Raw genomic sequence first — 16219 nt, 5'->3', positions numbered from 1 at the left:
GACCTTAGAACTGACAGTCATACAGGAATCAGAAAGACATTCAAATTTGGAAAAGAAGAAAACAAAACATTTCAATACATCAGAATAGAACTGTTCTCAGATGGAAAGCACAAATTTTCTACATCAGAACAAATACGGAGACAGCCTGGAACCAATACAGATTCAAAAAATGCAGCAAAAGCAGAAGAGTATGAATGCTGAAGAGAAGGCTTTAGGTCCTAAGTAGGACAGACAATGTGCACATCTCACCAAAGTCGGTTCTGTTTGATGCTTGCCAGCTTGCCTCAAACATGGAAGATGGTAAAGGGGAACACTTGACAGAAGCAAAATTAATGACTATCAGAAGGATAAAGTCAGAAAAAGTTGCTTTAAAGTTTCATCATTTGGGATCTGGAGCATTAAAGTTGTCGGTTTACACAGATGCTTCATTAGGAAATCTGACTGATGGAGGAACACACGGTGGATGTATCATCTTCTTAGCAAATGAGGAAGGACGGAATATTCCTATTTGCTGGAATTCCACGAAGATTTGCAGAGTGGTCAGAAGCACATAGGCTGGAGAAACACTAGCTATGGCAGAAGGAATTGGTATGGCAATATTTCTTTCAACATTGTTCACAGAAATAACTACAGGGAAACCAGCGCCTGATGGATTGCCAGCTATTCAGTTGACGGATTGTGAATAACTCCATGACGACCTGAAATCCTCCAAACAAGTGACAGAAAATCGTTTGAGATCGGAAATACTGGAATCAAAGGACTGATGGAGAAAGGAACTGTGAAAGATGTTAAGTAGCTTGGTACACAAAAAAATGCAGACTGTCTCAGCATGCAAGGAGCTTCATCAACATAACTTTCAGACTCTTGAAGAAGGAAACATTCAAAGTCCTTAAAACTTTCAGTGTAACCTTGGATCTAAGAGATTTTGCAGTGCCGAAAAATTCATTTAGATGTTGTCAAGAAATGACTTTTTAAATGTGTGGTTGATGTAACTGAAGACATTGGAGTACACAGTGATTTTTTTTTTTAATTCAAAGGAAAAGACAAGATATGAATTTGATAGTGCTAACAAAAACTGTGTGTCATTCAAAGTGTGATTGGACAAATCTTAATAGGAAGTGTTTACCAGAAATGAACAGAGTTAATGACATGTGCAAAAGACTTTCATCACAGGGCAAGAACAGGTCGCTAAGTAGCGACAAGTGGTAACGACGTGCCAAGGAGGCAAATTCAAAATGGTAAATATGTTTTCAGTTGCCTTGAAGCGAAATACATTTCAATTTTCTTAATGGTGGCTTTAATGGCCATTTTCACAAGAGTCAAAGTGTGTGTGTGTGTGTTGTGTGTGTGTGTGTGTGTGTGTGTGTGTGCGTGTGTGTGTTTGTGTGTGTATGTGTATGTGTGCGCATGTGTGTGCTTCACAATAAGTCCCTTCAGTGACATTTCCGGACTCATCTGGCTGCTCTCTGTTCTTCATTGACACAGTGTGAGTGTGAGTGTGTGTGTGTGTGTGTGTGTGTTGTGCGCGCGCGCGTGGGGGCTGGTGAGCATACGTCACAATTATGGTTGATAATTTTTTAATATATGTATTTATAGTAATCATAATAATAATTCATTCCTATACAGATCTATAATAAAAGCAGTAGCAAGCTCTAAGCACTTTACAAATTCATCACTTAAAATAACTGAATAAACACTATACAATAAAACAGAGAGGGAAAAATGTAAATGTAAATAAAAACACATTCACTGGTTCTCTAAATGGACAGTTGATAAGACCGACTGGTACATATCCTAAATGCAACAACTCTTACACTCCATCAAACATGCACAAATGCCTAAGTAAACGATTGAAATAAGATCAATCACAGTAAAAATGTCTCTATATATTAAAGGATGGTTATATCTTCTTTTTTTTCTTTAAAAAAGAAAAAATCAAATGTGTTAAGTGGCTTTGCTCATTAAGATGACATTTCTTGTACTGGGAGAAATATGCATTCATTATTATCACTTTGAAAACGCTGAGAGGAGTACAGGTAGAGGTTGCAAGAGATGGTGAGGAATGAGGCCATTGCATGGGGTGCTTAAAACTGGAGGGGGGTGGGGAGAGGGAAGACAGTGATCTGGGGTGGAGGAGGAGAGGTTGGAGAGTTTGTGAAAGAGAAAGAACAAATATGTGGTTTTAAGTATTACATTTTTTTCATTTTCAGTGTGCTATAACTTTTACAAAGTTATAAATGTAAAACATTATTCTAATGATGTATTGTCTTACGTTATCCCATGTCACCCACAAGCCAGTTTTCCTTGTATTTTTATCCGATTTATTGATTGATTGATTAATGCCCAAACTAGGTTTTCAACTCTTATTCAAATTCAGTTCATTTGTGAAATGCTCAAGTCCATCAAATAAAGGTTCAGACAGGGTCCTTGGCAGCACAGTTTGGGTATGCTAGAGCCAGTGAGAAAGCTGCAAAATGCAAAAACATTAAGTCGATCAACTTTCAGTCAACCCAAGGCTGAAATAATGTGGTAGGGTGACATTTTGTTGCCTTGAGTGTAATTTTTAAATACATATATATTAGGAAGAGAGAGAGAGAGAGGGGAGTGACAGGAGGGGGAGGGAAGACAGAAGGAAGAGGGAAGAGGGATAAACACACACATACATGCATGCACACTTGCAAACACACACAATGTGTGTGACAGAAATCCTGCCACATGACATGGATAGATGGGTTGATAGACAGACAGGTAGACAGGCAGACTGACAGACAGGTAGACTGATAGAAAGATAGACAGATATCCCACCATCTTTCAATTTCAATGTTTCTTTGAAGAAAACAAAAACAAAAAAAAAACACCCTCTCCCTCTTTCATGGGAGTGCACTGAGATCAATCTTGCAGCCTGGGTGTGCAGACAGAAATAACCGCCCTGAACACAGGGCCCAAAATAACACAGCCTGGCTGCCTGGGCCTGTTCCCTGACACCCTTTTTCCTTGTACACTTCTTGTCTTCCTTTTTCTGCAGGGAGGTGTTTTTTCAGAAAGGTTAAAATGGTTTGAGTTGATGGATTGCAAACTGCCATGTATACAACATTCCCTGTCTCTCTTTTTCTTTATATATATATATATATATATATATATATATACACATATGCATATGCATATACATATAAATATGGAATATATATTATGTATGCATGAGTGCACATTTGAGTGTGTACGCATGTTTGTATCTGTGTGTGTGTTGGTGTGTCTGTTTGTATGTGTTTGTGAGTGCTAATATACATGTGCAAATTATATAAACAAAACGAGGTCTGCAGAGAATATATACAGGTAAATAATATGCTCTTTTTCCTTTTACGGTTCAAACTGCTTTTCCTCTGAGACTGTGGTAACAAAGTTTCTTCAACACCTCATCAGTCTGGCAATGTCATTATGCTCGTTTGGTCCTGTCATGTAATGTCTATGTATGTGTGTGTGTGCATACAAAATGAACATGCATGTTTGTTTGCTTGTGAGTGTTAGAATGTGCATTGAGAGACAGATACACATAGACAGAGAGTGCATGTGTGTGTGTTGTGTGTGTGTAACTGTAAGAGAAAAAAGATGGGCAAAACATATGTACATACATATGTGCACTGGTGTGTGTGTGTGTGTGTGTGTGTGTGTGTGTGTGTGTGTACATGTGCATCAGTGATCAAGAACATATCTGCATATGTGTGTACATGTCTTTATCTGAGTGGTGTGCAGTAAACATGCCCATGATCGAATGTCCCTAGAAAGATTTTACTCCCACCCAGCAAGCCCCCCTTCTGTTCCCACCAACACAGCACTGACAGACATGGCAGACTCAGCAACCAGCACCACATCCCAACCTTGTCTGCCTGCCTGCTCCATCCCGTTGCACAGACAATCCAGCAGCAGATGGGAAGCCCTTCTGCTTTTAATTAAGGAATAAATTTCACCCATCATCCCTGGAGTGAACTGCACCCCTATGTCTCCTCTTCTATCTTACCCTTTCAGAATGAGCATGCCCTCTGGAACCTGTACTGGTGCTGGATTTCTAACCATCCCTGTGCCGATAGAGAAAGGGGTAACATATAGTTCTGATAAACAGGTGTTGAAGGCAGGGGGGAGAATGGAGGAGAGAGAGAGAGAGTTGGTGATACACACACACACACACACACACACACATGCGTGTGTGCACGCACACACACACACACACACACACATACACACACACACACACACACACACACACACACACACACACACACACACACACACACACACACACACACACACACACACACACACACACACACACAGAGAAAAGCACACAGACTGACAGAGACTGAGATAGACACACAGAAGCACTTTTTGTTGAGACAGACTGATAGACACAGAGAGGGAAAGAGATGGAAAGACTATATTCATGGAATGTTTTTCACCCTTGCAGACAGATAGATGCAGAGAGACATACAGACAGACAGAAAAGACTGATAACAAACAGATGCAGGAGAAACATCAACAGTGAGGTGGTGAGAGAGATAGATACACAGACAACAAAGCAGACAGACAGACAGACAGGCAGGAAGACAGACAGACAGGTAGGTAGACAGACAGGGAATGAGAGTCAGACTAACTGATGGACAGGGAAATTGGGAGTGACAGAAAGTAGAGGTGTGCGTGTGAAGGAAACAGTGTTGTTGTCAAGTCAGCCACTCTGTCGGCCCTTTCACAGCTCCATACTCTGTGAGTGTAATGGTTAAAACATCCACTCACACTCACAGGCTTACACACTGGACAGTTCATTACCTGCATACTCTCTCTCTCTCTCTTTCTCTCTGTATATGAAAAAGAATTCTACACAAATCCAAGCGAGTCCAAGTATATTCACTTGATCAATTGATCTCCGAGTCTCTCTCTCTCTCTCCCTCCTTTCTCTCTCTCTCAAACACACACACACAAACACTCACACACCATGAACAAAGAATGATCAATAGCTTTCTCCACTGAATATTTTGGTTTGAAAGAGCAAGAGGTCACACACTCGCCTGAAATGAAATTACCTTATTTAGATAGGAAAAGGAAAAAATCTGCATATGCAGCACAAATTAAAGTCATGGCTGATCCAATGAAAAATATTTGCCACATGTCATCTCAGTCAGCCTGCAACCTGTTCCTTTATCAGTTGAAGTTGGTGTTCTCAAGAAAATGTACAAACACTTTATTTTTCTCACTTGAGCAGTTCACCCCTTTTCCCTCTCATGCTGCCAAAGTCTTGATATGAATTAATAAATTTATCAGTGAAAACAAGATATATCAATTTGTTCAGACAAACAGATATACACAGAGACAGTAGAAAGACAGACACACAGCAAGTTCATTTTTTTCTTTTTTTCTTTTACTTAGCAAAACAAACATCAAACTTTTCTCATTTATTCTATGGTCAGTTTCTTGTCTCCCTCAACCAAGCGGATTAGTGGTGATGGTCAGCAACAGCCCCAAGGGACTGGGGCCACACAATGGATCACTTCCCCAGGGACTGGGGCCACACAATGGGACCATTTCCCCAGGGACTGGGACCACACAATGGGATCACTCCCCCAGGGACTGTGGCCACACAATGGGATCATTTCCCCAGGGACTGTGGCCACACAATGGGATCATTTCCCCAGGGACTGGGGCCACACAATGGGATCACTTCCCCAGGGACTGGGGCCACACAATGGGATCACTTCCCCAGGGACTGGGGCCACACAATGGGATCATTTCCCTGGTGTTCAATACCTGCTCTTCTACCTCCACCCCCCCCCCCCCTCCCATTCTGGCACCAAGCAGTCTGTCAATATGCATGTCTCTATCTGCTCTGCTATTGACAGACCCATTCATTTCGTCTGTGAGGTCACGTGCTGTGAACAGTGATGCCTGTCGCTCCATGACACTGACTGCCCTACTAGCTGTGTGTCACTGTCAGTGAATACTCCTGCCATCTGCCGAGAGAGTGAGTGTGCCTTCATGTCTGTGGACCTGATCTTCATGTCTGTGAACCTGATCAAATAAACCATGGAAGGGGGCTCGAGGACAACAAACCAAATGACATAGGATGAGAAAAAGCCTGCATGACAGTGTATCTGTATGCACTATGTTTGTGTGTATGTGCATGCGACTGTGGGAGTGTGCAGCCGCGGTAGTACTTTCATTTTATGTCTTTTCACATAATATGATGACATTAGACGGATATGTGTGTGTGTGTGTGTGTGTGTGTGTGTGTGCGCGCGCGCGTGCGCATGCATGTGCACACATGTGCAAGCTATGTCTACAGTTCATAAAACACTGACAAAGCTCTGCACTCCTTCCTTTTTATGTTCAGTCCTTGAATGTCAACATCTTTTATGTCCTAGTCTCCTCTTCTTCTGTTCCTTCGTTTTTCATCATCTGCACACATGACTGATGTGTTGTCTGCACAAAAGATTATTTTTTCAAGTGTGTAATATTTCATTAATAATTGACTGTACAGAAATAAACTACGACATGCAGTTTTCAATGACATCAGTTAATCCTCATATTCTGGTCTGTTTGTCTGAATGTGATTACTCCTAAAATAAATATATGATCAGGTGAAAATACTGTATTCAAATCCTGATGAATACACTTGTCAATCCACAAGCTTTTATTCCTCTCCTTGAACTGATCAGAAAGGAACACTGCCTGGAAACACAAACATGCACACTTGTGAACCAGTACCTATCACCAGCAGCTGCGGTGACATTTACATAAAACAATGATAGGACTGCATAATTAACCTGTAAATTCACCACATGCCCACAGCCAGCCAGCATACCACTGTCTCCCTGTGCCCCTCACTGAAGAAACAATTCATGTGTTTGTTCCTGCCTAATGAAGCCATCATCAAACAAGTCAACCAGAGATCAACAATACAGTTTGCCAAGCCAGGTAGGCACCATGCTGCACCTGTCTATTGGTGAAATATAGCATGGGGCACTGAGTCTGACATGGTTGTTTGATAGTTAGTTACCTAGGTAGCCTCCAAACAGATGCATTCTGGAGTCTGAATTCACCTGTGACAACTAGCACAAAAGCTCAATAGAGACACAGAGAGAGACACAGAGAGAGAACTCTGGATGGCTTAATGAATAGGCCTCAGACCCATGCCATTGAGGGTAGTTACAGTCGTATTCACAACAGGAAGAGAGAGAGAGAGAGAGAGTGAGAGAGAGAGACAGAGACAGAGACACAGAGAGACACAGAGACAAAGAGAGAGAGAGAGAGAGAGAATGAATGGTTTATTCATAAAAAGACCATTGTCCCTCACGAAAGGGTGTCAGAAAAACACATTTGGAGAGAGAGAGAGAGAGAGAGAGAGAGAGAGAGAGAGAGAGAGAGAATTACTGAGTGCATGTGCATGCATATTTGTAGACTTGCATTGTTTCCACCACTTTTTATGTGTATTACCTTTTTATTTTACCCCATCATGTTGGCAGGGGTGTGCATGCTGGGTATGGTCTTGTTTCCATAACCCATAGAATGCTGACATGGATTACAGGATCTTTCACATGCACATTTGATTTTATCTATGTGTATACACACGAAAGGGGTTCAGGTACTACAAGATCTGCACATATGTCGACCTGGGAGATGGGAAAAATCTCCACCCTTTACCCACCAGGTGCACCAAAACTGTGGATGGAACTCGGGAAACCTGGGGGAGAATTTAATCCTCTATTTGACCACCGCACCTGTCTGACAACAGGTAGGTACCACCCAGCCCATAGAAAGCAGCAAAACAGTGGATTGTGTGCGACCACATGGCTCCAGCTGTTTGGTACCTGCCAACATCCCTGCCTGCTGATTCCTGCACAGCCATAGACTTCAAAGAGTGACAGAAGTAGGTCAGGGGGATAGCAACAGCAGATTTTGCTGCACAAGTACAGCAAGCACTCTGTGTGGCAGCATGTTGGTGTCAGTTAACTAACCTAATATTGAAGGATACACTGGACAGAGTGTGAACAAGCAGGAGAATGGAAGATATAACAACATAAAATATCAATTATTGAATGACAGCATTTTGAAACAAAGGTATCCATTCAAAGTACACTTTGAGACAGAAGCGGACTTCAGTTGCTCTGCAAGAGTATACGGGCTAAACCTCAATCAGATGGGGGTTTTTTAATGGAAAATTTCAACATAGTATTCACTGGGACAAAGACACAGAACAATACTGTGAACAGTTTTATAAACTATTTCAGATCCAATATGGTAAACAACAACCACTACCATTTGTGATTAGCACTTTTTTTGTTGGTGAGTTTGATGAAATGAAGATTAAAATTGATAAAAATCAAGCAAACCAAAAAACTTTCTATCAAATCAATGTAAGACTTCAAAAGCAAGAAATGACCTATTTGCAGACAGCTGCGAACTTCTGTAAACCTTAATAGTAGGAGGTGCAATTCCTTTATTATGTATAATCCAAGAGATTCCTTGCAGCACATTATAGATACCATTACAGATATATGTTTGTGTTTGTGTCCAAGCTATAAAACTATAAATTCCAATGTTTCACCCATATTTTCTGTCAATAAAACTGCATAATTCATCAAACAAGGCTGAACTGATTAATCAATGAATTCTCTCTCTCTCTCTCTCTCTCTCTCTCTCTCTCTCATACATACACATCACATGCATACATGCACACACACACCCACACTACTTAAATCATATATGCCCGATGCACTCTAGACAACACAAAAACTGATTAAATGTCAAGAAGACAAAAAATAAATAAATAAATAAAATAAAATAAAATTCAGCTGCTGTTCTAATAAGCATCATCAAAATTGGAGTGTGTGTGTGTGTGTGTGTGTGTGTGTGTGTGTGTGTGTAAAAGTGTCAGTGTGTGTGGGGGGGAGGGGGGGTGAACAATCTTTGTCACAACTGAAGATCAGTTGGTCCACTTCAGCCAGAGGTAGCATGAACAGACTTGTTAAAATGGTGCCCCTTCACCTACATGACTGCTCCCACCTGGAGCCTCCTATCAAAGGCCCCATGTGTACTGATAGAACCTTTGCTTCTGTGTACATGCTGAAGTCACTGGAGCAAGGAAAGGACTATTTTGCTGACTGAACTCAACCCCGCACAGCACGTTTCTTCAGGTGTGTTTGCACAAAGGCATGGGCTGCAATGGACAACATGGGCAAATATTTCTACATACGTTCCTCTTGCAATCTCTCTGTGTGTGTGTGTGTGTGTGTGTGTGTGTGTGTATGCGCGCGCGTGTGCACGTGTGCATGCCCGCATGTGTGTGTATGCATGCATGCATGCATGCGTGTGAAGTTGAAGTGTTGTTGCTCCTGCAGCTGTTGTTGTTTTTTTTGTTTGCTGTGTACTGGCTGGCTTCACAGCTTGCTGGCCATATTTCAAATGTCAAAACCTCTGACAAAAGCAGGTCAGTGTGTGTATGTATGTGGCAATACAGGCTTTGAGTCAGTCAATCACTCATTTCAACACAGGCTCAATGGGTGTGACAGCTGAATGGTTAGTGCACTGGACTTTGAATCCTTGAGTTCTGGGTTCAAATTCTGGCTTTGTCTGGTGGGATAATAATTGAAATTTTTCTGATCTCCCAGGTCAACATAATTATTTGAAAAACTGCTTGTGCCTGAATCCCTTCCATGCATATACACATGCATAACAACCTCCAAACTGGAGTATGGCTGACTGATTGGCAAGGTAGCTGCAACATCACCAACATGTACAGTTATTCAGTGCAACATGGTGAACCCCTCTCCTTTTGTTGTGGCCACAGGAGCTCATGGTGAATGGGTGTGGCAGAAGATTTCTGTCACCATCCTAGCCCTGGATGTGTAACAATCAGAGCAGGTTCAGCTTGCTCTTTCTGTCTCTTTCTATCTCTTTCTCAGTATGTGTGTTCTTCAGTTGAATGTCTGTCGAAGTTCCATCTTTGTTTATGTTCTGGTGCATTGCACACAAACTACACACAACAAAATTATATACATTGAAACATATTTGTTTGTTCATGTTCCAGTTTGAACAGATATGTCTGATAAAGTATATATATTATCAAAGTATGAAGTATTACCATTTCAAAATAATGTCCCCTAACAATAAGTTTTAAACTTTCCAGGGTCATGCAAAATTACTTTGAAATGTGAAATCAAATGATATTCAAAATCATAAAAATGTATGATACTGCACACCTTCAAGCCGATTCACACACACACACACACACACACACATACAGTCTTAGCATTTTTCTCATCAGTGTGATGGCTAAAACGTTACATAGGGCCTAGGTGTGTGTGTGTGTGCACAGAAATTCACTGCACATGTGGCGTTATCAATCCGATCTTACTTTAACTGCTTGCCTTCTGTGTATGCTTCTTTCATTAGTTTGTTGTTTACTTTGTTGTATCTATTTTATTTACTGTCTATTGAGTATTATTCTTAACATTTCCAAATTTCATTCTGTTAACAGTTTTCACACACACACACACACATGCGCGCGCGCACACACACACACACACACACACAAATACTCACATATGAATGCACACACACAATACACGAGTTAAGATCTTAACAGAATGTATTCATAACTAATACAAGCACTCTCTATCTTTCTCATTTCTTCCCTCTCTCTGTGTGTCTCTGGAGGCTGGGCACAAATCAGATCTAAACATGTTTGCTTGAACCCATGCACCTGTACTTGCAAGTGATCTTCTTTTCTTTCTTTTTTTTTAAAACATGCTTTTAATTTCCATTTTTATGACATAGACAACTGACACAAATACATGTAAAAGAAATGCGAAAAATGATGAAACGGATGAAAACACAATGAAAGCAAAATATTTTTGACACATGTAAAGTATTCCTGGAAATACAAAAGTAAGTAAGTGTATATATACGAGGGTCATTCAATAAATAAGGTGAATTTTTCGGTATAAGGACTTCTAATACAGATAGAAGCTTACGTTTAAAAAAATTTTTTTTTTGTTTTACTTCTTTTTCACATGGATTTAATTTGTTTTGCAGATTAAAAAAAAACTTTGAGAGTTTTGGCGATTAACAAAGATGGCCGACCAAGAAGCATGCTCCAGGATTGAACAGCGGTCAGTTATCAAGTTCTTGGTTGCTGAAGGGTGCAAACCAGTTGAAATTCATAGGAGAATGTCAACTGTGTATGGTGCCACATGTTTCAGCCGAAAAAATGTCTACAAGTGGGCTAAATTGTTTAAAGAAGGACGGAGCAGTGTTGAGGATGAAGACAGGCCTGGAAGGCCTACAGAAGTGAGGTCTCCTGAGGTGATCGAATCAGTCAATGACCTCATTCAGTCTGACAGAAGGGTGACAGTGGATGACATTGCAAGGACTTTGAGCTTATCTGTTGGGACAGCACACAAAATTGTCCATGATGACCTTGGCTACTCGAAGGTCAGCATCATGACAACGCAAGGCCTCACACAGCAGCCCGAACGGTGCAGACCATCAACGAGCTGGGCTGGGAACTGCTCCCTCATCCCCCTTACAGCCCAGACCTTGCCCCTTCAGACTTCCACCTGTTTGGTCCCTTGAAAGCGTTCACGAGAGGCACGAAGTTTGAAAGTGACGATGAAGTCAAAAGTGTTGTGAGCGACTGGCTGAGACATCAGTCCAAAGATTTTTACGCTGAGGGAATACGGACGCTTGTGCACAGATGGGAAAAGTGTGTGACAGTGCTGGGAGACTACGTTGAAAATTTTTTAAAAAATAAGCTTCTATCTGTATTAGAAGTCCTTATACCGAAAAATTCACCTTATTTATTGAATGACCCTCGTAGATATATCACAATTATCATGTTTATACGTCATCAAATATGAGATATGCAACTCAAAATGTCTCATCTGTATCTATCTTAATGTGTGCACTAATGCTAGAAATAGGGGGAAAAAAAAAAAAACAAAAAAACCATCTTGTCACAACACACACACACACACACACACACCCACACAAAGTCAAGTGAAAACAAAAATGCTAATGACAGGTGGTTATTTCACCCGTACAGACAACCATCAGAATATTTAACACATTTCCTGATTATTGTCATGTAGGGTAACCATTTTATTTTAAAGTCATTTAATGTCCATGCCATTTTTGGGTTATGTTCTTCAATTTTGTATCGCGAAAATAGGTAGCTCTTAAAAGAAGGTATGTTCGGTGTGCTCTTTTCCATTTTGCACCTGTAAATATACATTTTACCAATGTGTATTAAAAAGTCAAACACGGACTCTGTGCGCATATTTTCGGCTATACCAATTAATACTATATTTTCTGCTATTCTTATGTTTGTACACATTGTATTTTTTTCTTTTAACAGCTTTTCAAAGTTTTGCCAAAATTGTTTTGTGCTATTACATCTCCAGAATATGTGTTCAATATCATCCTTTGCTTCCATACAGAAATCAAAATAATTATCATTTACTAGTCCCATTTCTTTCAGGATAACTTTCGTTCCAAGAATTCTGTGTACTATACGTAATTGTAACCATTTCAGCTTTTTGTCATCTATTTTCTGTATTTTATCAAACACTTTTTTCCACAAAATATCTACTCCTAGTTTTTCCAACCACTTTAGACAGCCGTTGGGAAGGTTACTGTCAGATAATAAAATATCGTAGTATGGCCTGGTTCCTTTAGGTACAGACTATATACATTTTAACGCTGAGGGAATATCATGCATTGTGTTTTCTGATATGTTTAATCCTGTTTCCTGTATATACTTCTTAATGGCTAGTAAACATCCATTGAAACTTAAAAAATGCGCATTAATTCCATATTTTCTGTTAAATTTGTTTTGCCCAAGAAAATAAATTCCCATCATTGTTTACAAAGTGTGCAATGCATTATATTCCCCTGTTTATCAATTTTCTATACTTAATAGTGTTGTTTCCTATTCTAATGTTTTCATTATAAAATATTGATTCAGAAAAAAACTCGGTTATCGATGTCAGTTTTACACATTTACAAAAGTGGTTGTATGCCATGAATACATGTCTCCAGAAAGGATTATTATCAACTTTATTCAAAGTGTAACTACAGCCATATTTTTCTAATTCAGTTAAAAAAAAAAAAAAAGTGATATAATTCTATAGTGATATTCTTCCATTTATGTTTTGTTTTTGTAAATTTTCTAATCCATGCAAGTTTAAGTGCTTCTATATATGCTCTAATATCTGGAATATTCAAACCTCCATTTCTAATGTTTTTCGTTGCTGTCTTTCTACTGATTTTGTCTCGTTTACCATTCCATATAAATTTAAAACACATTATCTGAAGATTGTTCATAAAATCGTCTGGTGGGTTTGGCAGTAGAATCCAGAGATGTATCAACTTTGACAGGATTAGTGATTTTAATAATGCAACTCTACCAAGAGGAGTTATACTTCTTTTCATCCAAACATTGGAAAGCGCTTTTATTTGTGATATTTTTTCTGTGTAATTGTCTTTTTCACAATCTTTACTGTTATTTGTGAATCATACCCCTAATATCTTAAATTTTTCTGTATTCCATTTTATGTTTAAATGCTGCATATATCTTATTTTAGAATTCGTTTTGCATCCTAGCCATACTGCTTGTGTTTTGCCTGCATTTATGAATAACCCTGGAACTTTTCCAAATTTATCAACCATATTAATGGATTCCATCTCCGTTGTTCATTAACTGTGCATCATCTGCAAACTGAGAAATTTTATGCTCATTATTGTTTATTATTATGCCTTTCATATCATTATCTTCTTTAATCATGATTGCTAATATTCTGACACATAAAATGAATATGTAAGGGGTAAGTGGGTCTCCCTGTCTACATCCTCTTTCTACTGAAAACCAGTCAGATATTTGTCCACTGACTACCGCTGCTGACTTTATATTTTCATAAAATGTTTTTATCCACTTTTGTATGTTTTGCCCAAACCCGTATGCTTTTAAAACTTTGAACAAAAATTGCCAATCTAACAAGTAGAAAGCTTTTCAAAATCTAAGCAGAGTAAGAGACCTGGCTGACGTTTCGTGTCTAGATAGCAGATCAGATCATATAATGATATATTAATCTTATGTTATCGCAAATGTACCTGTTTTCTATGAATCCTGTCTGATCTTCACAAATTAATTTTAGAAGAATGTGTTTAACCCTATTTGCCATGCAGGCTGCTCCTATCTTACATAAAACATTTAATAATGAGACAGGTCTACAATTAGTTATGTGCTCTTTTGATTTATCAGGCTTCGGGTTGCAGGTAATAAGACCTTCCTTCTGAGTGGCTGAGAGTTCTCCTTCTCTTAATGAGTGATTCAAAGCTCTTACAACAAAAGGGCCTATCCCCCCCCCCCCTCCCCCACCCCCCCTCCAAAAAAAAAGAAAAAAAAGTTAGAACTCAGCTCCAAATCCATCTGTGCAAGAGCCTTTTCCATTTTTCATATTTTTTAGTGCCATGCCTGTTTCCTCTAATGTTATTTCTCCCTCTAATGAGCTGCTCTCTTCTTGAGATAAAGTGGGACATTCCTTTACTAGCTCATGAATTTCACATTCTTCTAATGCTCTCTATGTGTATAACCTTTTATAGAATGCATGTACTTCTTGTTTTATCTTCTGTGGATCCTCTGTCATTATTCCATTTTGACTACCAATCTATTCATACTTTTATTATCAAAATGCCATTTCTCTAAGTTACAAAAATAATTTCTTATCTTTTCACCTTCTGCTATCCATTTGGCTCTGGATCTCAATATAACTCCTTTAATTTTGTGCTCCCTTATTGAGACTAATTCCTGGTTAACATCTTTTAATGTCTGTATATCTTCTTCTGTTTTATCCTCTTTCTTTTCTAGTTGCTCGATTTTTGCATTCAATCTCTCTTCTTTTTCCTTTGATTTCTTTTTCTTCATAGTAGCGTATGCTACTGTTTTGTTTGTTGTTGTTTTTTTTTATCTTATTTTCATAAGTAAAAAATCTATGAATGACTTACCTGAAATGCTAATGTCTATTTCCATCAATGGTAAATTATTCACTAAAGCTGCATCATAATGTTCAGTGGAGTACTCAGATATTATATCATCTATGATTTTATTTATCTCATCCACATACTGTTTATCCCTTAATAACATAGCGTTAAATTTCCAAAATGTGTTGCGTTTTATATCTTTGCCAAAGTTTAATTTCAGAGTTATCACTGAATGATCTGATCTGTATCCTGGAATAATATCTGTATTTTCGTAATTTAACATAAGACTTTCAGATAAAAGAAAAAAAATCAAACCTACTCTGCTTTAAAGTGTAGTTCTTCTCGATGTATATCATTTAATTAATGGGTTGTTTTCTCTCCATACATCTGCTAAGTTAAGTTCATACATCACATTTTCTACAGCCCTCTTTAGCTCGTGGGTTATTTACGTTGTTGTAATTGTAGTAGTCTAAATATAGATCCAGAACTAAATTCCAGTCACCTACTACTATAATTTCATGGTTTTGATATTTTGTTATATAATGCTGCAAGTTATCATAAAAGTCTGGGTTATCTGCATTTGGACCATAAATACTAACTAGCAAAAAATCTTTGTACATTTCAAAGATATGATAATGTAATTACCATGGGTGTATCTTTCTACGTTGTTAATTTCAAACTCAAAATTGTTGTTAAATAAGACTGCCACTCCTCTTGCGTTAGACCTGTAGGATGCAAAGAAACATGTGTATCCCCATTCCGAGGTCACACATGTTTCAAGTTTGGGGGTAGAATGGGTATCCTGTAAACAATAGATACTATAGCACATTTTTCTTAAATAATGAAACACATCTCTTCTTTTTTTCATGTCTCCAAGTCCCTGACAATTCAGGGATGCTATCGTTATATCTGACATATTAAAGTATGTCAGCTAATTTCTTTGATACATCATACAGCTGCTGAATTTGAAACATTCCGACATCATAATACATGACCCTACAACACAGTTTATGAAATTTACCATAAAAAGCCACATTAGAACAGATGGAAGAATAAAAAAAAACCTGTCTGCACAAGGTGAAATTGACACAAGACAAAAAGATAAATGTTTGGACGATAACAACACTTAACATATTTGTCAAAACATCACGCCAAAAACACAACATAAAAAGAAGTTTTCAAGTTTCAAAAACTA

At 38.7% G+C, this 16219-nt stretch overlaps 1 protein-coding gene across 1 annotated transcript in view; it reads right to left on the bottom strand.

Moving 5' to 3' along the window:
• The window catches only part of LOC143292968 (calcium uniporter protein, mitochondrial-like), a 59705-nt gene that overhangs the window by 38040 nt on the left and 5446 nt on the right, over positions 1–16219 (bottom strand). The gene's annotated exons all lie outside the window — the stretch shown is intronic.

Source organism: Babylonia areolata, chromosome 18 (assembly GCF_041734735.1).
Source record: "Babylonia areolata isolate BAREFJ2019XMU chromosome 18, ASM4173473v1, whole genome shotgun sequence".
Taxonomy (NCBI): Eukaryota; Metazoa; Mollusca; class Gastropoda; order Neogastropoda; family Buccinidae; genus Babylonia; species Babylonia areolata.
The sequence above is the reverse complement of the archived record's forward strand: the minus strand, read 5'-3'. Positions and strand labels throughout refer to the sequence as shown.